The 25,693-nt window shown below is 37.7% G+C and overlaps 1 pseudogene; it reads right to left on the bottom strand.

Moving 5' to 3' along the window:
* Window positions 1–5,095: 5,095 nt before the first annotated feature.
* On the bottom strand, window positions 5,096–16,070 carry LOC131227073 (DNA ligase 6-like; annotated as a pseudogene).
* Between the last annotated feature and the right edge of the window lie 9,623 nt (window positions 16,071–25,693).

Genomic DNA, 25,693 nt, shown 5'->3' with positions numbered 1-25,693 from the left:
TGGACGGCGTTGATAAAACAAAGTGGCCTAATTTTTGGGATTCACCTAAGGTTTTTGTGCCAGATCACCTATACAGTGGGGATTACCTGATGTTGTCCTACAAAGATGAAAGATCAGCACATGTGGTCATGTGGCCAGACATAAGACATCTGATCTGTACAATGCATGTGTAAATTTGGACTTTGGGCAGCCATCCATTTCTCTCAATACATGTGTGGTCCATCTGATAGCCAAAGTGGCCTAATTTTTGGGCCATGGTACTGTCACAGAAGGCTAGCTAAATGAAGAGCTTGCATGCACTAGCCGCTACAACACATTTCTAGAGAATTAGATCCAACATCTTAGTAGCCATCTTTAGCCCGACCCACAACACCGGGGTGTTGAAAAAGGGTATTTTAGTCAGAAAATAAAATATTTGCTTGACTAACTATCTTGGAAAAAATGGTGTATAAATTTAGTTAATAGCACAGTGTCTGATGCAATGAGCAGCCATTCAATAACCTCTTCAGTCATTCTTAAATAGTTAATTCAGTAGCTGACATAACTATCTTCACCTTAGAATTTTGAGAGTATGTAATCACACGCTTCATTGGAATCTTCATTGCAGAGTTCCAAGGATCCATATTAAAGTTTATCTATAAACTGTTGCCGAAGTCTTTCTCCCTTACCAATTTGTTCTTCCTAATCAATATGTATCCGCATATGGCGTGAAAACGGGCACTGTATTATGAAGGGTTCTGTTTTTCCACCTTTTTCCACATCAAATTTCAAGTTGAATAAGAATTGGAAAGTCCTGCTGTTATATCCTATTTAGCATTTGGATCGAGCTCTTATCTCATCAGTCCACCACTAAAAGAGGCAAGATCCAAAGTTCGAGATTGTCTTGTCAACATTTCCAAACACCATTACATAAACTTCATCTGGATCAGCCCGAGTACATGATGATTATAACGAGGCAGAAGTAAAACCTCCTTTGGAGGTTTCCTGCTTATCGACTGCAGTAAGTTCATTTCCTGGGTTCTCTCATGGGTTCTCAACCATGGAGGTACATTCATTTTCCATGTGATTCATGACATACAAACATATCCTCCGGACTAAAGCTGCTTTTTTGCCAAGTTCATGAAGACGCTAACATGATAGCTGATACTTTAGAGAAGAGAGGGTCTATTGAGAAGTGTGGTTTGTATTGGGGAATCTTTTCCTTGATGTATCCTTCTCATCTTCACATCATTCTCATCATCATAGAGTTGTCCTAACTTTTAGGTGTTGGGGTTTTGATTTCTTGCCAAAATTTAAATGATAGCTGCTTACCCTACATCAACCCTCCTCTATCCAAGCTGGGACTAGATGACACATTGCTACCTGGTAGAGTTATTCATAAAAGATTTCACCATTCATAAAAGTAAAGGGGCCGATATGTATTTCTTATCTAGTGGGCTTATAGTGTTTGAATAGATATGTGGGCATGTCTCCAACCTTTTGATTTTGTAACATGTTAGAATCCGACACATGGAATGTAACTGTTCTGTTTCATCCTTTCATGATCTGGTTTTTATTTTTATTTCTTGTTGGCAGTCCAATCCGGTCTCTTATCGAGACAGGTTTCAATGCTGATAAGAGATCAGATGTACGGCTTTATTATGGGGCTAGAAACCTTTAGAGAATGGCCTATCAGGTTCGGAAGATAGAATTCAACATATTATAAATTTATTCCTTAAATATTTACAGATTTCTGCAAGCCATGAAAAACTACATATATATATATATACATGTTTATTTATTTACAGGTCTAACATAGGTTCTTGCACTTTTCTCTGACAATAGGATAGGTTCAAGGATTAGGAATCTTATGGTGTTTGAATCGTACCCGTATTACCACAACCGGATGATAATTGGAAAGGCAAAAGTGGCTATGTGCAAGTTGTATTTTTAATCTTTTAATTTATTAGTTGATATCGACATTTGGGCTCTACTTATAAGAAGCAAATCATAATTTCTACATCATGCTAATTATCTTTGAGTAAATATCTGCAGGTTGCTTTTGCTAGTACCAAACAAATATCTAACCCTTTGTCCATTGGTGCAGTTCTTTGTGGGCACAAACAAATGACTGAGGTTTGTCTCCTTTTTGAATTAAAATGCTTCAGTTAGTAATTCCGGTTAGAGCTTGCCTTAGCAGTTGCAGTACTTGTTGGATATGTCTTTTAGTTTGAGGTGTTCACCAACAGGGTCGTTTGTTAGTAGTTTCAAAAGTTAAGTGACCTACCAAGGTCCATGGTTTGTTATGGTTTAGGAAGAGAAGTCTTGCGAACTTCTTTGTGTAGCTTGGTTGAGATGGATTCAATTTGTTGTTATGGATAATTACCGCAGGAGCTCAATTGCTACCTTCACCTATAGCTAACTCATTTTAAACTTTCTCACCATGGAGTTGCTGTGTACTTGTTTTAAGAAATTGAAAGATCAATTTGATAATTTACATACCTGTTGCAGTGGCATGTTCTTTTTTCTCTAGGGAAGCATGCTGTCAATGTGTTCAAGTACTTGAGCTTTGGTATAGTTGCCTAGGTATGTAGTCTCATTCCAGGGGTGCTCAAATTTGGGCTGACTATACTTTCTGCTAGATGGCATCATGAGATACACTATATGGTTGTGTTGGTGGAAGGTTCCATTAATAGCTAGTGGCTGGCGAAAAACTCTAAGGCCCTGTTTAGGGTCATGGAATGAGACTATGGATTTGATAAATCCATGAACTTGTCAAATTCATAGATTTACATTGCGTTTGGAATTGGCAAATCCCAAAATCCACTGTTCGAAAATCAAGCAATAAATCCTTGTATTTGAGAGCATTTATGGTGATGTCAAAGCATTTATTGCAATGGAAAAACTTTTATTGGTTTTAAGCAAGTCTCCCATTTTGTGGATTTGCAAAGTCTTTAGTATGTTGGGGGATTTGGATTTGCCCCAAATCCATGGATTTATGTGGGTGTGGTTTTGGAGATCCATGAATTGACAAATCCTCATCAAAACACCAATAGAGGAGATTTGAAATCCATCGATTTTACAAATCCCCACCTCAAATCCCTCACTTAAATAGTTGTTTGTGTTGGGGATTTGCCATATCCATGGATTTTCGATATTCACACCTCCATAAATCCGTGGATTTGAAGCAAGTCCGAATACCCAAAAATACTAAGGGGCTTTTTGGAACGTGGGATTAGGTGGGATGGAATTGCATTTGGTCCCATGCAAATTCCATCCAGTGTTTGGAAACGACAGGAAGGTTGGGAGTAATTGAGGTATCATTTCATCCAGTCCCAATAGTAGATACTGCGGGATTTCTGGTGGATTTCGGGAAGTTATAACGATTTAATGCAAAAATCATTTAGAGGTTAAAATGTTTCATTTTATACCATCTATTTAAAATTTTAAATTAATATAAATCCACAACTAGTTATTGTGAGGCCAATAATGGTGATCTTCACGTCTAGGCATTTCGTGATACGCAATGGGACGGGTCTTCTGATGATAGGAGGTCCACAATTGGTTATTGCACATTGATAGGAGGCAATCTTGTCTCTAAGATAACAAGAAGCAGTATGCCATCGCTCACTTGCCTATAAAAGTTTAATATTGTTCCATGGCTCATGTTGCAGTGAAACTACTTGTAAGGGTGCAACTCAGGCAGCTTGGATCGGATTAATGCTCAACCCGAGCCCGACAGACCTCAAGAGGACCCAACCCACAACCTGACCTGACCCAAATTACAAGCCAAGGTGCCTCACACGAACCCAAACCCAAATTCCTCTATACTTACCCTAAACCGAACCAACCCGACCCAACCCCAAATACATATGATTATTCCCAACCCGACCTAACTTGATCCAAATTTGCTCAACCCAGACCCAACCCAATTTCAAGTCGGGTAGGATTTTTTCAGCCCTAACCTGACAACCTTACCTGAAACCAAGTTGCAGCACTAGTTGTTTGGCTTTAGTCTCCACTCTTCCTCAATACATGGGCATAGAGATGTCCTCTCTTGTTCTATTACATTATAACAATCAGACCACCATTCATATTGCCCTCAATTCGATCTTTCATGAGAGGAAGAAACATATTGAGGTTGATTGTCACTTTGTGCATGAGAAGATATTGTCTGGATTGCTTTGTATTCCATATGTTCAGTCTAGTGATCAGCTAGCAGTTATTCTTACCAAAATGAGAACAAAGCCTTGAGTGATTTATAGGGCTTGCATATTTCCCTCGGTTCCTCATATATGCCTCCAACAGTGGTAGGGGATTTTCCGATTATTATTAGGTCATAGGTCAAATTATGAACTTAATTTATTCTTGTTGTTGTTTTTGTTGCATCATTTCCGTGTATAATGCTAAGTTATATATTCCTTGTCCAAGAAATCTCCAGTACTCGTTGATGAAAAAGTTAAGGCTTTTGGCTTCCTCTCCTCGTGAATTTGTGCTTGTGACAAGGGTTAAGATGTCAGTGATGCCCTATTTCACAATTCCTAAGACGAATTGTTCAAGGTTTGAAATATATGATTCATATTCTTATTAGGAAATAATTCACAAGACAACTATGAAATGAAGATATGGTGCTTCATCTTCCTTTTTTCTTTTCATGAGAAAGAAACAAAAATCTAAAATAAGGAATGAATCCCTGATACAAAGAGTAGGGCTGCTCATGCCTTCCTCAGCCAACACATCTGCAAATCAGCAATATACTATTTAGCTGTTTACAACATGGGTAAACGAAAAGTAGCCTGGAGGCTATCTGCCATATCTCACTACAACTAAACAGAAAAACAGTTCCCATGGTTCAGGGTTAGACACCTCGTACCATCCCTTGTCATCTCTTCGCAACCATATGATGCCTGAAGGCCCCAGGTTGCCCAAGGAAGGCCACCAAAATTTGCTTGGGATGGGGCCTCGCCTTTTAAAGTACCTCCCACTCATTGCCATACTGATAGATACCAGTCCCTAAGCACACTTGAAGCAGAGTTGCAATGGAACAAGCGAGAGATAAGGGCCCCATTTAATGATACTTCATCTATTTTTACTCACTGGAGTATGATTACAGTACTGTGCTATTGTTATGTGCAATCAAAATTTACAAATTCAGCATGTTTCAAATGGTACTAAAGAAGAAATTTCTACCTCTTCTATTCTTTATGGTGCTATTTTTTTACCATCTTTCAAACATTGAATGACTCAGCATATTCGTAGCCCTGAGACCTCTGGCAAATCAGTCCACCTGTACACTGCCACCAGTTCCAAGTTGTTTTCTTTTTCTTTTTTTCCTTTTTTTAATAGTTATGACAAGTTGACTTACTGATTTTAACATTGTTCCATAGTGTATAGAGTAAGAACAAGCTGGTTACTTAAAAGTTTGTAAGGATCCCTATACAAGTAAGCCAATATAAAGAATCACTAAAAATCAAATAAAATGAATTCAGGAGTAACTCACCAAAGTTAGAACAAGGAACTTCATTTCCCTCTCTCTACAAGAACGCATGAGATTTACAATGAGGTTCTTCTTACGAACAGTACTTCCACTGCCTGCTTCAGTACTGATGAATTCCGAGATAAATACACAGGTGTTAATGAATTAACTAGCATAAACTAAGCCGTCAGTTAATAACACTATTAACAAAAACATGTTCCAAAAGAAAGTGGGTTATAGCACAAAAAATAATATCTAGAAAGGATGAAGAATTAATTAATAAGTTAAGAAAATACTCAAGCAATAATTCAAAAAGTGGTTTAGGTAGTGGGGGATGGGGTGGGGGTCAGATTTTGGAAGGATATCTGGCTTGGTGAGCAAGCCTTGCAAAACATTTTCCCAAATCTTGCCCTCGCTGCTTTGGATACAGATATTTCAATCAGCTGTTGCTTCTCGCTCATAGGTAGCAATGGGGTTTGGAATCCGTAATGCGGAATAGCCCTCCGAGAGGTAGAGCTTCAAGAGTTTTTGGCACTCCTTATCCTGTTGGAAGGGGTCTCGGTTTCGGATGGGGTCGATTCAGTGCACTGGATTAGTAACAAGTCTGGGATATTTTCAGTGAGATCTTTCCACTCTTCCCTCGTTACTACTGGCCAAAGCGGAGTGGTAACTAAGGCACACACTTTCCACCTTCGGTCCTATGGCGCTCCATCTAAAGTGGTGGCTTTTGCTTGGCTAGTGGGGTGGAATAAGGTGCTTACTATTGACAACCTTCTTAAGAGGGCCCACTTCCTTACCAATGAGTGCCCTCTTTGCCTGAAGGATGAGGAGTTGGTTCCACATTTGTTCATGTATTGCAGTTTCTTCAAGGAGGTGTGGTCTTTCAACTTTCAGTTCTTTGGCATCGCTTGGGTTCTTCCGGATCACATCAACTATTTTTTCTGGCACCGGCAGAGGGGGGGTATAGGTGGGGAAGCTTCTAAGGAGTGAAGATTATTCTTATTAGCGGGGTTGTGGGCCATCTAGAAGGAAAGAAACAGAAGGTGCTTTACAGACATTATGGACAATCCAGTGGGGGTATTTTGTTATGCTCGTTCTCTTGTATTTGCATGGAGGGCATGTATTACTTAGTGTGTAATGCGTGTGTGTGTGTGTTTTTTTTTTGGTGCAATAAAAGGGAGATGAATGATGAAAAAGACATCCGATAGACTGACCGGCTAAGAGAGAGATCTGATGGCTGGGAAGATACAGGGGTACTAGTTTCCTCTCTCTTGGTATGGTCAAATGATTCAGTGACAAAAAGAAAACAGATGATAATGGTTGTGACTTGTGACCAGAGGGAAAAGGTGTTGACTGGGATAGATAAGGAGCAATAAGACGGTGATATGGAATTGGAAACTTTTAGAACTGATGGGGAACTAGAAGGATTGACATAGGTGGAAGCCTAGAGGCAACTTTTGGTGAAATTGAGACCAGCAAGTTGCCGCTGTAAAATGGAACTGATAGTTACCTAACAAGAAATTATGAAAAAAACACATTTCCTACGGAGAATGGGTACGAAACTGATGGTAGAATGTTACGCACTGACATTGAATGGAAATGCAAAGACTAGGAAGTGAACACATGATGAGGTGAGGCATACTTGAATTGAAAAAGGCAGCTAGAGAATGAATGAGAATGAATCAATATTGACGATTACATTGATGCCCCTGGTTACCATCGTTAAAAGATAGTTAACTGATCTTTGTTGCAAAAGACACTACCTCATTCACATGAATCATTTAGTATCATTGATCTCTTCTTTATGTCATGGATTATAGATACCAGAGGTAATGGCAGTTCTAAAGTTACCCTTCAATAAGAAAACTATTCTATAGAAAAACTACAGACATTTATGAGATGACAAGCTTTTTTCATGTGTCTGATTTGAGGTCGTGACTTCGATTCAAGTTGATCCCTATGATTCAATCATCAAGTCATAGTTTTTAGTTATATTTAGAAGAAGAACTAGAAGAAGAAGAAGAGAGAGAGGAGTTTTAGGAGAATCTAGGGGGAAAAGCCAATCATATGAGGAAACTTGGTGGTGGAATGACAATGTACAAAAAGCTATTAACGAGAAGTGTTCATGTTTCGAAGCCTAGCAAGGGACTAGAAACCATGAAAATCTTGAACAATATAGAGCTGTCAAAAAGATTGCCAAGAAAGTGGCGAGGCTATACTTAAGGCTTATAATGATCTTTACAAATAAATTAGAAACAAGAGAATGTGAGAAAGATGTCTTCAAACTTGCAAAAATGAGAAAGGAGAAAAGTAGGGACCCGAATCATGTGAGATGCATTAAAAGGGATGATCAGAGTGTATTAGTCAAAAGGTGAAGAAGTTATTTTCATAAGTTGTTAATGACAATCACTTTGAGAACATAGGGATATAATGAACCATAAACTTGAATGATGCAAGAGTCCATAGATACTTCCGTAGGATTAGGATATTTAAAGTGAAAGAAGCTTTGAGAAAGATGAAAATAAGAAATGCCCTTGGACCAGATGGTATACTAATAGATATTTCAAAGTGTATAGGAGATATTGGGATATTTTGGTTGATAAAGTTGTTCAACTAGATCTCTAAAATAAAAATAAAAATAAAAATTAAAAGTTGCTCAACAAGATTATAAGATCGAAGAAAATGCTAGATGAACGGAGGAAAAGTGCAATGGTACTTATTTATAAGAAAAACCTGCACTAATCATTGAGGGATTAAACTTATGAGCCAGATTATAAAACTTTGGGAAAAAGTGGTTGAGAAAAGACTTAAGGGGTTGTTTGATAAAAATTATTTATAGTACTTATCACTGAAATTTGATATTTTCAGTAATTTTATACGATTCAGATCGTTTATCGAATCACAATTATTAAGTGCATAAATTAATTTTCACTAAAAATATGGGTCATTTTTTCAGCTCCCCTCCTTTCACTCAATGTTGAAGGCTGAATGCTGAAAGCAATGGTGCTTTAAAAAAATCACTTTTGACTAAAATATCCCTAAAATTATTTCAGAATTACAATTCAGCACTTTACTTATTTTCATAGCTTATTTTTCGGTTTATCAAACGACACCTAAGGCATAAGACAAACGTATCGGAAAATCAGTTTACTTTCATTGCAGGGAGGTCTACAACTGAAGCTATCTTTCTACTTGGACAATTAATGGAGAAATATAGGGAGAGGAAGGATCCCGACTTCTTCTTTTTTAATACTTAGAGAAAGCTTATAATAGGGTCCTTAGAGAATTAATCTAATGGGTGTTGGGAAAGGAGATTCAAGAGGATAGATTGACTTGATTAAGGATATGTATGAAGGAGCACTAACAAATGTGAGGCCCACTAGTAGAGAGACCATTGAGTTCCCAATTACATAGGCTTGCACTAGGGGTTGGCATTGAGCTTGTACCTTTTCACATTGGTTATGGATGGGTTGACAAAGCATTTGTAGGAAGAGATGCCATGGTGTATGTTGCTTGTAGATGACAGTTTTGATTGACAAGATGAGGAAGGTGTAAACACAAAGATAAATTTATGGAGGGTTGCTTTAGAATCTTAAAGAATTTAAAATTAATCACACACTAAAACAGAGTGTATAGAGAGCAATATTAGTAACAATAAGAGTGGGAACGAGGAATTAGTTAAGATTGTTGACCAAATTTTACCCAAAATGACCCCTTGGATATCTTGGATCGATAATTCATGAGAGTGGAGTGGAGATATTGAGAAGGACGTTATCCACATAATTCAAGCAGGGTGTAAGAAATGGAAATATGCCTTGGGAGTTTTATGTGATGACATGTACCACTCAAGCTGTTGGGAAATATTATAAGATAGCTATAAGACCAGCCATGCTTTATGGGATAAAATGTTGAGCAGTTAAGGAACAACATGTTCACAGGATGAGCATAGCTGAAATGAGGATATTGAGATGAATAAGTGGCAAGACAAGGATAGAATTAGACATGAATGCATATGAGGGAACATAGGAGTAGCACCAATAGGTAATAAGATGATGGAAAGTAGACTTAGATTGCTCATGTGCAATGGAGACTAAGAATTGCACCGGTTTGAAAGAGTGAGTTGGTAGAAGATAAAGGCTCTAAAAGGGCAAGGGAAAGGCCCAAAAGGACATAAGTGGAGGTGGTAAGAAAGACCTGATGACCTATGTTCTAACTCAGGCTATGGCCCTCAAAAGAGTAGAATGATGGAAAAGGATTAATGTAGCTGACCCCAATTAGTTGGGTTGGTATAAGGCTCACATGATGATGATTTAAAAAAGAAAGAATGAAAGAAAGAAAGGAAAGAAAAGAAAAGAAAAGAAAAGAAAATGGCAATTCATCTGATTGAAGGCAACAGAAAATATGAGCAAAGGGAAGGGAGAGGAAACATGAATAGATGGAAATTTGTGGAACTCTCATTTTCCCTTTTTCGACTAAAAACCTTCTTCGACTGTTACAAATGTAGATGAATATAGAAAAGAATGTACATTCTGCTTCAGAATTTGACCAGATCTGATCGGATATGAATTTTATGTTCAATTGGTTATGCCATAATTTTGTTCTGATTAAAGAAATCATACTATCACAGCTTTTGGGAGGCAAATTTTGTTGACTCAAACATCAAATACATAAGTGTTATTTTCGTTATGAATGATGATAAAGATGCAGAAGAGATCATTGAGGTTTTCCTAGTTGAATGTTCTTAGCTAGCATGTCTCCTTTTACCTGGCAAAATAAAATGATAATCCCAAAGCCATGGACGTTTTGAGAGAATGTGAGAAGACCTATAGGCTTTCTGTATTTTTTTTCTTTTTTCCCATCTCACTGTTTTCTAGGTTGAGGAAATATAAGAAGTCGTGAGGCAGGCAAGTCATCACATTGGCTCAGTGAGTCAGACATGTGACTCATCTTAGTCATCCCGATTTTTCGGATCCTTGAAGTTCTTTTCTAACTTCAGACCCGACAAGCTGAGCTTTAAATTTGGTCCATTTTGTAGACAAGTGTTAGCTGAAGATGACTTGCTGGTTCGTACAAAAGCGTGGAACAATAATGAATGTCAAAATTGTCATACAATTGCCTTTTTTAAAAAAATGGACCAACATAATCGGAAAAAGTAAAGGAATAGCATATAGTGCATACACCAATACAGATAAAATACTCTTAACCGCCTTTTGATTGTTTGTTTCCAGTCTCAAATAATACCCAAACAAATAAATTACTCAAACCAAGAAACTTCTCCCATGTTATTGTTTGTTACTCGTCTCTCCCAATTTTCATTGTAGTGTCCTCATAGAATAACAATTATTAAACAAACAAAAAATTATCGTGCATTAACACCCAGAAACAGAGGTATACTCGTCTCTCCCAATTTTGATGGTAGTGTCCTCATAAAATAACAATTATTAAACAAATAAAAAATTATCGTGCATTAACACCCAGAAACAGAGGTATAAGCCTAATTCACCAATTCAAGTGGACACCTGGAAAGAAGGAAATTATAAATAGTGGAATTTCTCATGTTACCAAAGATTAAAAAACAGGTTACATTCAATATACCAACACAGCATCAGACTGCAGGGTTTAGTGCTGGAAATTGAATTGAAATTAAAATAATTCAATACCTTATCTTTCGAAGCACAGCAAATACTTCTCGGATTGAAAGTGGGTGAGGGGGAGCAAGTAATGATTGTGTCTGCCGGCATAGTTGTGCAACATCACCTTTAAAGATCACAGACCATCAGTAAGTTATTCAAGAGAATGTAGACAAGAAAAAGAAATAGATTTTGCAGAGAACTATTCATCTCTACCCAGATCACCCAAGTTATTGTACATGTCTCTTATTTTGGACCTGTTTGTTCCACATGCCTCTTCGAGTGCAGCTGAGACCAGGCTTCCACCAATGTTCAGTTCCTGGAATTGTGATTACATATTACAAAGTGGTTTAACACCATTCCCAAGAATACAGAAGAAGAATAAGTGGTGGCAGTGGTCTAACTACAAGTCTGCCAGATAAAAGTTACATAAAACAGAAAACGAACTCCCCAAAGAAAAGGAAAAAACAAAAGAAAGAAACAAACTTGGTAACAAACAGCCTCGACTACAGTTTAACAGCTCGTGATAAATATGAAGAAATAAATAAACAAAGCTCAAACTGGAGAAAACTTCGAATTCCTTAATCGTCAAAAAGTTAAGTAGCATGTTATGAAAGAATAATCACACTGATTTTATTGAACTGAAGATATATAAAGAAGGCATTATGGTAATCAATTAAAAACTAGTATAGGGACGGGATTCAGATGGCTTGAAGAGCAATTTTGGGAATAATACACATGACACCACGGTCAAATTAAATATGAATATAAATAATAACAATAACAACAACAACAACAACAACAACAATAATAATAAAGTACATTACAACCTTTGACCGTTGAGATCCTTCCAAAAAAAAAAAAAAAAACTTCGCGCATTGAGTGAGCACTAGTCACTTGCACTGATAAGATTATAGTCCTAATTTCTGTACTTATAAATACTGCAACAAAACTTTACTTCTCGAAAATGAAAATTAAAAATAAATTTTAAATATATAAATAAATAAAAAGATGCAACAAAATTATCTTGGAGCATCGCATTGCTTTCTTTCTTGCTAAGAGAATGTTTTGACCTAGAGCAGCAACATAACAGTTCAAGTTATAGTAGATCTCTTGCCTTGTTCATAACATACATTTTAGTTCCAAACTCAACAAGCAATTGGTATTCTTCAATCAGTAGCCTCATAGGTATAACTCTGCTCCATAATAGACGGCAGCTAAGAAACTCATCGATTCAAAAACACTCTTACTTTAAATGTGAGGCTCCTGTTACTAGGATTTCTTATGCTAAATAGGCATCTGAAATGGGAATGGCAAGGCTATGGCGCCTTAATAACATGAACTGTAATTCGGTAAGGCTGGAAAAGGTAACTATTCGCATTCGTTATAATTCTTGGTGCTGACTCAAAGTTCCCAGAAATCTTAGACGGGGGAGACACATGATAAGTTAAATTGATTTCTGGCTAAATGAGAATTCACTACGTGTGGATTATAATCAAAATGCAAGGCTCCAGCTCTCCAGGGTACCTTTGCTCATTGACTTAATTTAAGATTGATTGTTGATATTTTGCAAATAGTACTAGATGATGTGAATTGTAATTTGCTAGGTTTTGAAGGATTGCTAGGGTTACATTTTAACATGTATGGTTCTTGATTGTGATTATCATTAAAAGAAAAAAAAAATCTTGGTTCTGAATCTTCTTCTGATCTTTCATGTGGATTTGGAATTCCAAAAACTTGTGATGGTGAAAATCACTAGTCAAATGACAATTCAGACAAGAAAAAATAAAAATAAAAATTGGAAGGTCAATTTAGTCAAGAATAAATAACGATAAAATAAAAGACACCAGCAATCTGAAAATACCGCAGATGCAAGGGAATAAATGCAGAAATCCAGTTGAAAAAGTAGGCAGGGGAGCATTAATTGTACATTATTAACTGAAAAAACAATGTAATGTATAAAAAAACTCGCTAATTCCCATTTAAATTTGTAAACTTTTATTTAATTTCCACACAGTCATCTTGGTACAAAAAAAAAAAAAAAAAACCATACAAGCTCCTAAAACGAAGCTCTTAATAGCATGTGCACAAGAAATCTGGTGTTGTCAAAGAAAATAATTCACATGGAATACAAAAGAAAGAAAATAATTGACATGGAATACAAAAGAAGGAAGAAAACAAAACATTGTTGTCAAACGATAGTATACATGTTAGGATGGATGTAAACGAACCATGTTTTCATGGTCTGCAGCAATTTTATTTGTGCACAGATACACGGCAGGTAGCACATCTTCAGGCGATAAGGCAAGCAAGCTGTGTTATGAGGCAATGCAGCAAACACGTTGCCTTAAAATACATCAATAATATTACATTGGACTCCCTTGAAAACAAAAAGATTGACTTCCATATCAACAAATAAGACAACTAGGTCAAAAATGACAAAGCAACCCATCAGGACAAACCTTCTGAACATGTTGCACAGCATACCAGTGGCTTTTATCTTGCCTCTTTCTCGCTCCACCAAATCAAATGTCCGAGCAAGATGTAAATAGGGAGCAGGCTGTCCAGCCCTCCAGCATGCTGCAAATGCATCACACCATCATGCAAGGTTTGTAACAGGAAGTCCTAACCTATGGACTATGGAGTATACACGCAATTACAGACAACACTCTCAACTAACTGCTAATCCAGTGGGAGCACCAACCATTCTCAACAGGACAATACTTTTCAAGTGGTAGTGATACAAAAGTTGCATTCATATCTCGTGATGAAAGGCCCTGTGCAAATACATTAGGCACATTTGCTGTTTCCTTAGGGCGATTGCTTCCATTCCCAGCAATATCGCATTGTGTTTGAACTGATGTGCTGCAGAGCTTTGAACTCCCCTCGTTATTGTCAGATACACCAACATGATTACTGTAATGAATGTCCAGTGCCAGAATAACATCTCCTTTTGCCTTCTCCAATATAGAAGTTGCATCATCTCTCAATATATTGCCATTTATTATCTGAAGAAACTGATCCAACTCTTTGTATGATCCCAAAGCATCACTCAATGGCAAGTCTAAGCTATTAGGACATTGCTTGGCTGCAGCACTAGAAAGCCCATCAACCTGAGAAGTATCAGGTACAAGTTTACCAAAAAACCTTGCTATGGTAGATTGTTTGCATCCACTAGATTCTGAAGTTGAACTTGATCTTGCTTTCTTCCTTAGTTTATGTTCAGTGCTCATACCCTTTTTTCTCAGAGAAACAGTGCTTTTTATAGAGCGAGTTGTGTTAGGTGACTTGTTATTTTGACTTGTGGTAATGTTTTCGTTAGGGGTGCCATTGATGGATTTTATTTCAGGAAGGGAAGAGGAATCTTTGCACAGGCTTGTTTGACAGCTGGTGACAGACATAGTATTGGCAATTGCCTGCTCACGTAATTCTGTTTCATGTTCATAGAAGTCAAAAACTGCTTCAACAATGTCTCCACGAGATCTAGTAAGTAGATCTAACATCTGCTCCCGGGTGACCCATTTCGGCAAACAATCTTGAAGCTCTTCTAACAATCCTATATATTTCTCATTCAGTGCAATTGAATCCTCCAAACCATTGACATTTTCCATATCTGTTGAAGGTGTGTTATCCTCTTTCTCCATATCAACTCCCCTGTTCGAATCAACGACGCCAACATCCACTTCCTTGTCATCAGTCTCCTGTAACTTCCGATGAAAGCCCATCAAGAATTCATGTTTATTGGCCATCTCATCAACCAGACCCACAAAATGCTTCTGCATTGAAGCAGCATGCTTGCTATCAAGCTTCTCAACATCCAAACCCACAGTAGGAATGACCCGCTTCGGCTTCAAGAACCTCACATAATCTCTCAACTCATCGTAGCTTGAATGTTCACTATACGGAATGAGATGAATCTCACATGAATCCTTCGCCCTCACTGCAAACCCGTCTCTCTTGGCTCCATGCATCCACCCTGTGGGAACAAATCCCACAGCCTTTTGAGTATCCTCTCTCAACCATAATCTCCTTCATTTTCACGAAATTGGGTCGAAAGTAAGGCCATGTCTCGCCCAACAGATTCCAACCAATCACATGAACATCACTGCCAGAAGCATCCTCTGTAAAAAACCCACAATCTGCAAACCCCAACACACACAAAACCTCCATTTTCCTACCATCTACATGCAATAAACAATCACACCGACGTGAGATTTCAAGCAAAATTCTCTCTTTCCCAACAACATATGTTGAGACAAGAAACAAGATAGAATTGCCCAGCCCCTTATTTTCAGTTCTAATTCTTTCTATCGTTTTTGCCACGTATTCAATAGATTCATCTTGCAATGGAAAAACCCATTTCGGATGACAATATGTCGTGTCCAGGAAAACCGCATCTGCGCCCACAAAACCCTTGAGAGCTAGGTCTGCTCTCATTGAGTTACAGAAACGGAAGTCACCAGTATGAACATACCTCTCACCCTGAACCTTGAACATGAATTGAACAGTGCCTAGGCAGTGATTAGCATCGATGAGAGTGACATCACAGCCGTCTATCTTGATGCTTTCGTTGAGAGTCAGTGAGACAACAAAGAGAGGAGTAACTTTGAGGATTTCAACGAGGAGGTAGGCCGTGGTATCGGAGCAAAAAATCATGCCTTTCGACTAGGTGAGGCCGAGGCCTGCATAGTGGTCAGCGTGGAAGTGGGAGAGGAAATAGGAGACGAAGAAATCCCTAGATGATTTGAAGCTGTCAATCACGAATCGAGTTTTGGGGATGATTTTTGATTGGGGGAAGTTGGGAGGGATTGGAGGGAGAGGGGATTCGACAGAGAGGAGATTGAAGGAGATAGGAGGGGTGGTTTGGGAAGAGAGGGCGGAGAAGGATTTGCAAGAGGAGATGAAGAGGGTGGAAGAATCTAGGGTTAGGGTTTTGGTGGGGAAAAGAGGAGGCATGGGATTGAGGTTTTAGGGTTAGGGTTTGATTTTTTCTAGAATGACAAAAATGCAGATTTGAAAGAAGAGAGATGACAATAAGAGATGGCGCGAAAGCTTGGTATGGTTGGGTAAAACGGGGAACAGGAAGTGGAAGTGGACTCACGAGAGTGAGCTTGCACGTGCGGCCATATCGCGCACGCCCTTGGCTGTGTGCGGTGTTCATCCGTGCAAGATCCGAGCAATTAACGGTTGGATTAGGAAGTCCCAAGCTGGTCTTCCCACTGGCAAGCTACACGTGTGTGCTGATGTGGACTGGTGATCATATTAACAGACATGGATACTACCCCACTAGGACCTGGCTAGAGACGGATGGTCCTGATAGGGGTTCTGTGGGGCCCACTGTGATTTATGTGTTTTATCCCCACGGTCCATCCATTTTGAAATATCATTTTAGGGGATAAGCCCAAAAAGGAGGCATCAAAGGCTTGAGTGGACCACACCATATGAAGTGGACCTGAATCTGAACCCATTTGATGGGTCCTAAATAATGGGTGTGGACCCTCTAAAATTGGGTTGTGTCCATCAAAACCCTCCGAGGACCAAATAATACAGTATATTATCTATCTACTATACACCTTTAGATTCCTTCCCGGGCTCCTTCTGTGGGACCTTCAGCATGGTTTTCCACGAAACCACTCTTCTTTTCTAGAGAGTGGATTAGGTGAGAACCCGGCCTCACCAAAGACAGTCCAGCCCTTAAAATGGGGTTATTGTGGGACCTACCTTCATGTATGTATCATGTATACACGTTGTCCATCAGTTTTTCTAAATCATCTTATAACATTGTCCAAAAAAAATAGATTCAATTATGTGAACTGTACCATGGAAAACAAACAGTGTTGATTTAGATCAAGCTGATGTTTATTTTTTTAGTTCATCCAGGCTTCTATGACCTTATCTTCATATTGGATGGTAAATAAACCCTACTAAAATATTAAGGTACACCTTAAGAAGTTTTTAATGGTATGACGGTCGAACGCCACTGTTTCCTATGGTATGGTCGACCTAATAATTGCATCAACTTCATTTTTGAGAAAATGCCTTGATGATATGGAAAAATGAATGGACAATGTGGATACATAATTCCTACATTATGGTGGACTCCACGATAGCCCACGATGAGGATCACACCGTCTTGGGTGAAGCCAGGGTCTCACCTAATCCACTCTATTTTCTAGGGGAGCCCATAGGGCCCATTGTGATATATGTGATTACATCCACACTATTCATCCATATTGAAAGTTCAAATTAGGTATGATTCAAAAAATGAAGTAGATCTAAATACCATGTAAACCATAACATAGGAAACAATGGTAATTGACCATTAAAAACTTCTCATGGGCCACAAAAGTTTTGGATCAAATAGTTATTTGTGTGGTCTCTTCATCCAGATTTTTGTGACCTTATCAACCGGCTTTATGGAAAATAAACATCACGATGGCCCCATGAAGTTTTTAATGGTGGGGATTCAATCACTATTGTTTCATGTGGTACGTTTTGCGTAAGATTTTAATCTGCTTTATTTTTTGGAATTATGCCCTAAGATGATCTTTTAAAATGGTTAGACAGGGCACATACATCACTATGAACCCCGCAGTTAAGGGTCTCTCTCACCCAAGTGGATAGGGGTCTCACCTAATATACTTCCATTTTTTAGTATTTAAAATGACTGAGGTAGGGTCGGGGCGTATGGCTATAACTTAGGTTTGGGTCAACCCTAACCTAATTGACCAGTCTGGTAAGGTTGTTTAAGTCCTCGGGCCAAGCTTGGATTGAAAAATGCATCGGGTTGAACGAGTTTAAGTTTATAAATACAAAGGAATCTGGGTTGGTCACTTTGATTTGGATTTTGGGTTGTGCTTATAAGTGGATTCATTTTAAGGGCTGGTTGAGCTTGGATTGACCTTCAACACAACCCAACCTACCTGAGTTGCAGCCCTACTGCCCGCCCAAATAGGCTTAGTGACCTGATATGAAGCCCAAATGCGAGATCCAATTAGCTCAGTGTTGGAAAAAATTGAAATGATTACATAGATACCAAAAATAATATTAAAAAATTAATTCAATCAGGCACATATTAGATACATTGTCCTTGAAGGGTGATTTGTCCCCCTCTTCTCTCAAAGTAGAAATCGTTGATGGGTTATTGATGAATTTCTTTTAGGATACTACAAGCTTTCTAATGGTCTTGTGTGCAACAATCCTAAAGGAACCTCAGTAGGAATTCGGCTAACGCAGTCAGTTTTGGGAAGACTTGGTGACTTATTGGAATTAGAAACTCCAGGAGTTCTAGAACTTAATTTGTTACTAACTTATCAAAAGAGAATAGAGAGCTTGTATTTCTATAGAGAATGATTGGTTTGCTGATTTTTTGTTGCTCTGTACCTAGAGAGGCCATGTTTATACAGATAGGACAAGTGGACCATTGTATTTGAGGCTATCAATGGTTATAATGTTGCGAGAAATGTTTCCAACCATTGGCTCATTAATCCAAACGTTCCATACCGTTGGATCAATCATTTATCCGTTTAGATCTGTTGGATCATTGATCCAACCACTTGGATCACTAAATGGCTAGCCTTCTTCTTCTTTTTTTCTACCGTCAACATTAACCAACGTCAGTTTCTAGTTGTTCTCTGCAATTGACGGATCTGACTGTTTGACATAGACTATATAAGCTAGTCTTCTCAAACTCAGCACATCTCTCACCACGATCGTACCATCTCACGATGGTTTGCATAAGGTCGTCAGGGAACGACTTCTTGAAGCTTGTCTTCTCATACTTAGCCCCTCTCACACCGTGATTGCACTTCTCATACTAAGCATCTCTCGCAACTATTCGTAAGGGAGCGCTCACTTGTGAGACGATGCAGGTGTGCCACTAGTGCCTCTACAACTACACCGCCTTACTGCCAATACCCTCGTCCGCTCTAGCAACCGCGCCATCACGAGCATGTGCGCATACGTGTGTTCTAGAGTTCCGCATTAAAACATGCAACCTAAGTTTTCTCTCTCCATTTCTCTAAGTAAACACACCACAAGATAACTCATAAGCTAGGGAAAAAAAATTTCATCTCTAAGCGTTGTGGGATGAAGCTTTTTTATAGTTTTTTAAAACATTTGGGGAGGAAAATGAAAAACAAATTAAAATTTTCAATTATTTTGATTTTAACCAAAATCTCAACAATCATCTACTTGGGTAAATTAAATAATAGAAAATCTTAGCAGAGAATAAATATAGTTCTTATGCATGAATGAATATATATTTCAATTTGAATCTTCCCATAGTGTAAGTATTTCAGAATTCTATCAACATCTCCGATAGCTGTAACCTTGAACAAGTTATTTCTTAATGACATAACCAGAGTTCAGAGATACCACATATATAATCACATTTGTGTTATATGGTCTCCCTCATATTTATCGTTTAACACATTTAATGGTTATATGCTTATCATTTTTCATGAGCGATCCCTATAGAAACTCTAACTCTCATGAGAAGTGGTACCGCCTTTACGTTAACATAAGGAAAATATTTTTAGTGGCCCTGTTATAATTAAAACACTTATTCTTTAAACTGAATTTCATTAAGAGTTCTATAACTCATCCCTCAAATTTTAACGACCAGTACTATTCATTGCGGATGAAGGTATTAATTGTACTTGGTACTGAAATTTTTCACTTATCAGTGACTTGTTCTCATTCATTGAACTCGAATTTTGATATTTTCTAATGCTATGTTAGATTTCCATCACTGGTGGAACTTTTAATGAATAATTTTAACCTCATTCTTCAAGACGACATCCTTACTACCTCTTTTATTATAGATTGAGTGAAATGAACAATCAAGTTATTACTTTTTGTTGTTTTTAATGTCTCAAATCAATTCAGAATCAGGATTTGTCAATGTCATCGACAGATCATTTGATGCCATTGAATAGTTGATCGATCCCCATCGAAGAAATTCATAATTTCTCCAGTTGGTTGCTGGACTATTTGGGTACTTGTTCGATGCCATTGAGCTTAGTTTCGATGACATCGATACTTAAATTCGATGCCATCGAGACTCATTGAAGTGCAATAGATAAAATCTAATTTTATATGTTTTGTCTTCAGACTGTTTTGGTGTTATTTCGATGTCATCGAAGTGGGTTCGATGCCATTGACGGTTTGTCGATGACATCGAAGTCTCATCGAATGAGTCATCGAACGTATCGCAGAGTTGCGTATCCGCGGACTTTATTTATGATTTCGGTTGTGATTCTTCCTAAGGTTATACATATGGGTGTAATCGGGATTGGGGTGTATCTCATAACTTTTCCAATTCATTCCTAGGGTTTCAATGGCGTAGCTTGGGGTAATTCGAGGCTTGTTCGGATCAGGTATTCTCTAAAGTCTTGTAATTTATGCTTTCATAGTGATTACTTGTCGCTTTGTGTCGTGGTTTTTTTTCGAAAGAGTTTTTCCACGTTAAATTCGGTGTGTTTACATTGTGCTTGATTGGTGCAATTGGATTACTTCACTTGATCCATCTCTGTATACTTCTACAGTCCCCCAATACTTTTCACATATGAGATTGCAATGATTCCATTTCGAATCAACTAACTTATATCGTTATGTCTCGGACTCATGTGTCTTGAATTTCCATTATATTTGCTGTTATAGGCTGTTACACCCCAAATTTCGGTACCTGAGTTGGCCAGACCCAAATTCGAATTCTGAAATAACGATGTATATTAAATCATATTTAATTGCATTTCACACGGTTTTTCATTCATTTTCATATGAATCATATCCAAACTAATATGGAAAATAACTGAAGTCAACCATTAACAAAATGTTCACAAATTTATTATTAACTATCACCAATCATAGTCATTACATTGAAATTCAATTCAATTTAACCTAATCAACAAATACATTAAAAATCAACTAATTCTCAAATAAACAAAAAGAAAACCTCCGGTCTTGTCAAGCTGGCTCTTCATATTCAAACATTGCAAAACAATTTAAATGTGTGTGAATGTGATGACTTGTAGGGTCATATTGTTCCAAATTAAAAATGTTACATCAATACCAACCACAATTTCAATATAACGAAAGGAGTTCATTATAAGTAATATCTCACTAAATCGCGTAAACAAGTAATTAAAATCCAACAATCTCAAAATAATTTCAAATACGAAAGTGAACCTCTGTAATCTTTCAGGAGTATTCCTAAACAGAACACCTATAATAATCTTTTAGGGCGTAGTTTTTTCAATCATACTACACATCTTATACCTCTAATCCCATGAGTTTCAAGCCATCTTCTTTAAAAATTTTACCATAATAAGAATTTAATATTTACTTTGAATATGATATTGAACTCGATCATATTTTTTTTTGAGTTTAGACGCAAGCCTCTTGGCAAATCCTTTATTTAAATAATTTATAAGACGCATATAGGTGAATCCGATAGGATTACAACCTTTCCATGTATTGTACGAGATTCAACCCTCCCATAACCTTCGTTACCGTAATGGAGAATCATATGCAAGGTGTTTGATCTTTGAGCTGAAGCACTGGCAAACATCGACATCAACAATCAGGAGAGCAAAAGGGGAGCGGATTCAATCATGGGAGAGCTTTGAAAAGCAACCCAAGAAGGCGCATCAATGGAGTTCAATCCGATAAGTGACATGTATGAATACATACTCTCATTGTGTATGATTGAGGATAAGAGTATGTGACCCAAACTTGATAGATTCTTGTGTAGGACCTGGGCTTTTGTGTATTGCTGAATACACCAGACATAGGTGTGTATGTGTTAATATCAATGGGAGTCTTCAGTGGGAGTTAACGTATGTTTTTATACTATGATCGAGGTTATTGGTTAGTTGATGAAAAACCAACTAAAGTCTCCTGTGGGAGCCTCTGACAGCGGGAGTGTATGCTTGACAAGTCTTTGTGTAGGCCTCTAGCAGGAGTGTATAGTTGTATACGTCATAGATGAACCTTATTTAAAATATCTGATAGTGAATATCGATACACTCAGTGAGAGTACATCCACCGAAAGTGGAGCAAGAAAACAAAACCACCATATATGCTTGTGTTTGAGATCGTGAATTGCGTACATGTTTAATTCATGCTTATGTGTTTAATTAGTTAAATCAGTTGAATACTTGAATTTGATTGTATGTTAAGCCAGTTAACTTGTAAAGCAGACACAAGCACACCATTAATTATATATTACTTGCTTCGTTGACATATCTATTATAGTTTATGTGATTGGACCCACTATAGCTTAGAAGCTTTAATATTATTTGCTTTATTTTAAATTGAAATATTAGTTTAATTAAGTAATTATTGTTTAATTGGTAAACTTTTTAAGTCATTATATTCACCTCACCCCTCTATGACATAACCATTAATTCTCTAGCTCTGCTAAGCTTCTACATGCATAGCTCGTGGGCCCACCATGCGCAATTTTACTTTCCAAAGGCAAACATAAGTTCCATGTTTCCTTTGTCGACGACCTTCGTTCCCCATTTGGACATCTTAACCATTGATTATGTCTTCATGGGTCTTAAATACAAATTTGTTATAACATACAATGGTTGTGGCAGCTGTATTGTACCACCAACCGGGGACTTTTCCTTGAACCATGTTAACCTCAGTGATCATTTGCAATAGTATTGTCTTCCACTGCACTAGCCTCTTTCTTAGGTCATTTGTGTTCCCTATAGACTCAAGTGAAATACCTGGTCTTTCTGCGGACATAGCAATGACCACTGGGTTTGTTGTTCTTTTTCTTTTTGGACTTTTTGAATTTCTCATTATCTTTATTGGGTTTTAAGGATTCATTCTCTCAATGTTATTATTTTGGAATGGCATTTCTACTGCATTCACTTTGTATAAGGATATACCATTTGCATCATATTTCTTGTCTCGATTGCAAGATTCTTCATTAATTCAGATATGCTTTTGAATATTCCAAATTGAATTTTTCAGATTGTGCAATAGTTTCTTCTTGTAATCTTTCAAATTTGGAGGCAATTTGGCTATTATACCCCAATTTAAAAAGATTCACGCAGGTCTTTTTTTAGACATTTATCTTACTTAAGATCAATTGCAATTCTTAGACTTATGTCAAAAGTGACCTATTGTCTACTATCGTGAAATCGAAGTACCTGGCAATTAGAAATTTCGATGTTCCCTCTTCTTCAGCCCTATATTCAAATTCTAGTTCGTTATATATTTCTCTGGCTGAAGATTTTTCCGTGTACAAGTCATAGAGGCAGTTGGACAAGGCGTTTAGGATGTGTCCGCGACATGACAACTCATCTTCTCGTTGCTTGGTTTTGGCAACTATTTGTTTTTACAGTATCGTTGTAAGTCACTTCTGAAAGTGATGGTAGGTACAGGTCTAAGATGTATAATATCTTAAAAGCATTGAGAATGGATTTCAACCTGTCTTGCTATCTGGTGAAGTTTGTGCTATCGAACCGGTCAAGCCATACTAGGTCCTGGTTCATCAGTTGATTGATGCAACGGATTCAATATTCATCCTCCAAATTACGCTCTAAGATTGTTGAGAAAAAAAAATGATAAATTGGATATTGAAAAAAAATAGAAAAATAATTCAATTAGACCGAAAATACGTGTTAGATATGTTGTTCTTAAAGTGTGATTTGCCACTTCTCCTCTCATATTAAAGATCACTAACAGGTTATTGACAAATTTCTTACAGAATATGATAGGCCTTTTATTGGTACTGCATGCAACATTCACGAAGGGACCACTATAAGAACTTGGCTAATGTAGTTAGTATCCGGTGGACTCAGTGAGCTTTGGAACTGAGAAACTTAGTGAGTTATAAACTCAAATTGTTATTAACTTGTCAAAAGAGAAGATAGAATTCATGTTCGTTTGTAGAGAAGAATTGCTTTGCTTGTTTTCTGATGCTCTGGGTATGTCATGTTAATATAAATGGGGCGAGTAGACTGTTGTATTCGAGGTTATCAATAGTCAGAACATTGCAAGAAATGTTTATGACCATGGGGCCCACCTTCAATATATATATATTACATATTCACCTCGTCCACCATTATTTTTCAACTCATTTTAGGGCATGGTTCCAAAATGAAGCAGATCTAAACCTCAAGTGAACCACACCATGAAGAACATTGGTGATTGAACACTAACCATTAAAAACTTGTTAAGGCCCACAGTAAAGTTTATTTTCCATCCAACCTGTTGAAAATGTCACTCATACTTGGACGAAGGGAAAACACAAATATCATATTGATCTTAAACTTCTGTGGTCTACAATAAGTTTTCAATGGTTAATCATGGTGGTTTCCTAAGGTGTGGTCCACTTGAGATTTGGACGGTGTGGATATACAAACCATATATCAACGTGGGCCCATGGTTACCCGGGCAATATCTAATTCACTCCCAATCGTCTAGCGCACTGGCCTAAATATCAGGCCCAACTGCTGATGGGGTGGGGGCACTTTGGACCGCCGAGCAGTTTTTATTCGTTCATCTTTTGCTAGTACGTTCCATCTCATGATGGGCAAATTCTGACTTTCAGGCAGAGCATGGGTGGGGCGGTCCACCTGATGAATGGCACGGATCTAATGGGCATGATCACGTGATGTTTGCTTGCTTGACTCAGCAGTTGGTAGATGCAGTCCACATTCGTTGATCCAAACCGTTCATCCAGTACATCCGATTATAAATAAGCTACAATTTACACCATTCGCTCCTTAGATGGACATCCCGTCTGACCCTTCTAATACCAAGTCCGTAAGGTCGGTGCCAAAAAAGATATGTAGACCATATCATCACGTATATGAAATTTTCATATCGTTTTATTGTAGGAGCTGAAAATCAAGGCAAATTACTACAACATATGAAGTAGGGGTGAACTGGTGATTGAACGCCTATCATTAAAAACTTCTTACCATCATATTAATTAGGTCACACAGAAATAGATATTTGGAACACAAACATTAGCTTTATATAAAACTTTTGTGGCCTCGGAGAATTCTTAACGGTGGAGTGTAATGTTTATTTGCTATTCTTAATGGTGGAGTGTAATGTTTATTTGTAATGTAATGTTTATTTGCCATCAAACATATTGATTAGGTCACAAAGAAATAGATAATCCAAACACAAATATTAGCTTGATATAAAACTTTTGTGGCCCCAGAAAATTCTTAATGGTGGACATTCAATCACTGTTATTTCTTATGGTGTGGTTCACCAGAGATTTTGATTGGCTTGGTTCTTGAACTCATGTTTTTAAATGAGCTAGCAAAATAGATGAATAGGTTACCGTGCTCGTCCAGCACTAACCATGCTATCATTGTGAAACCTGGGGAGCGGCTTATGTGTTACCCTCATTCGTTTCTCCACATCCAAATATGGGGTGGACCATGTTAGAAATCCAATACACAACGGAGGATAGAAGAAAACAATCAGCTCTATCGGGTTCAAGGCTCGACTTGAATAGTCAATTTCTCAAGACAGATTTGCTGCCCTTTTTCTGGAATTTTCAGCAAGTGCAAACGAAGGAAATCTGCAAATTGTCTTCAGGATACAATGAACTCTCAATCCAATT

Source organism: Magnolia sinica, chromosome 15, assembly GCF_029962835.1.
Source record: "Magnolia sinica isolate HGM2019 chromosome 15, MsV1, whole genome shotgun sequence".
NCBI classification, from domain to species: Eukaryota; Viridiplantae; Streptophyta; class Magnoliopsida; order Magnoliales; family Magnoliaceae; genus Magnolia; species Magnolia sinica.
Note: the sequence above shows the minus strand (reverse complement) of the source record. Positions and strands in the feature narration are given on the sequence as shown.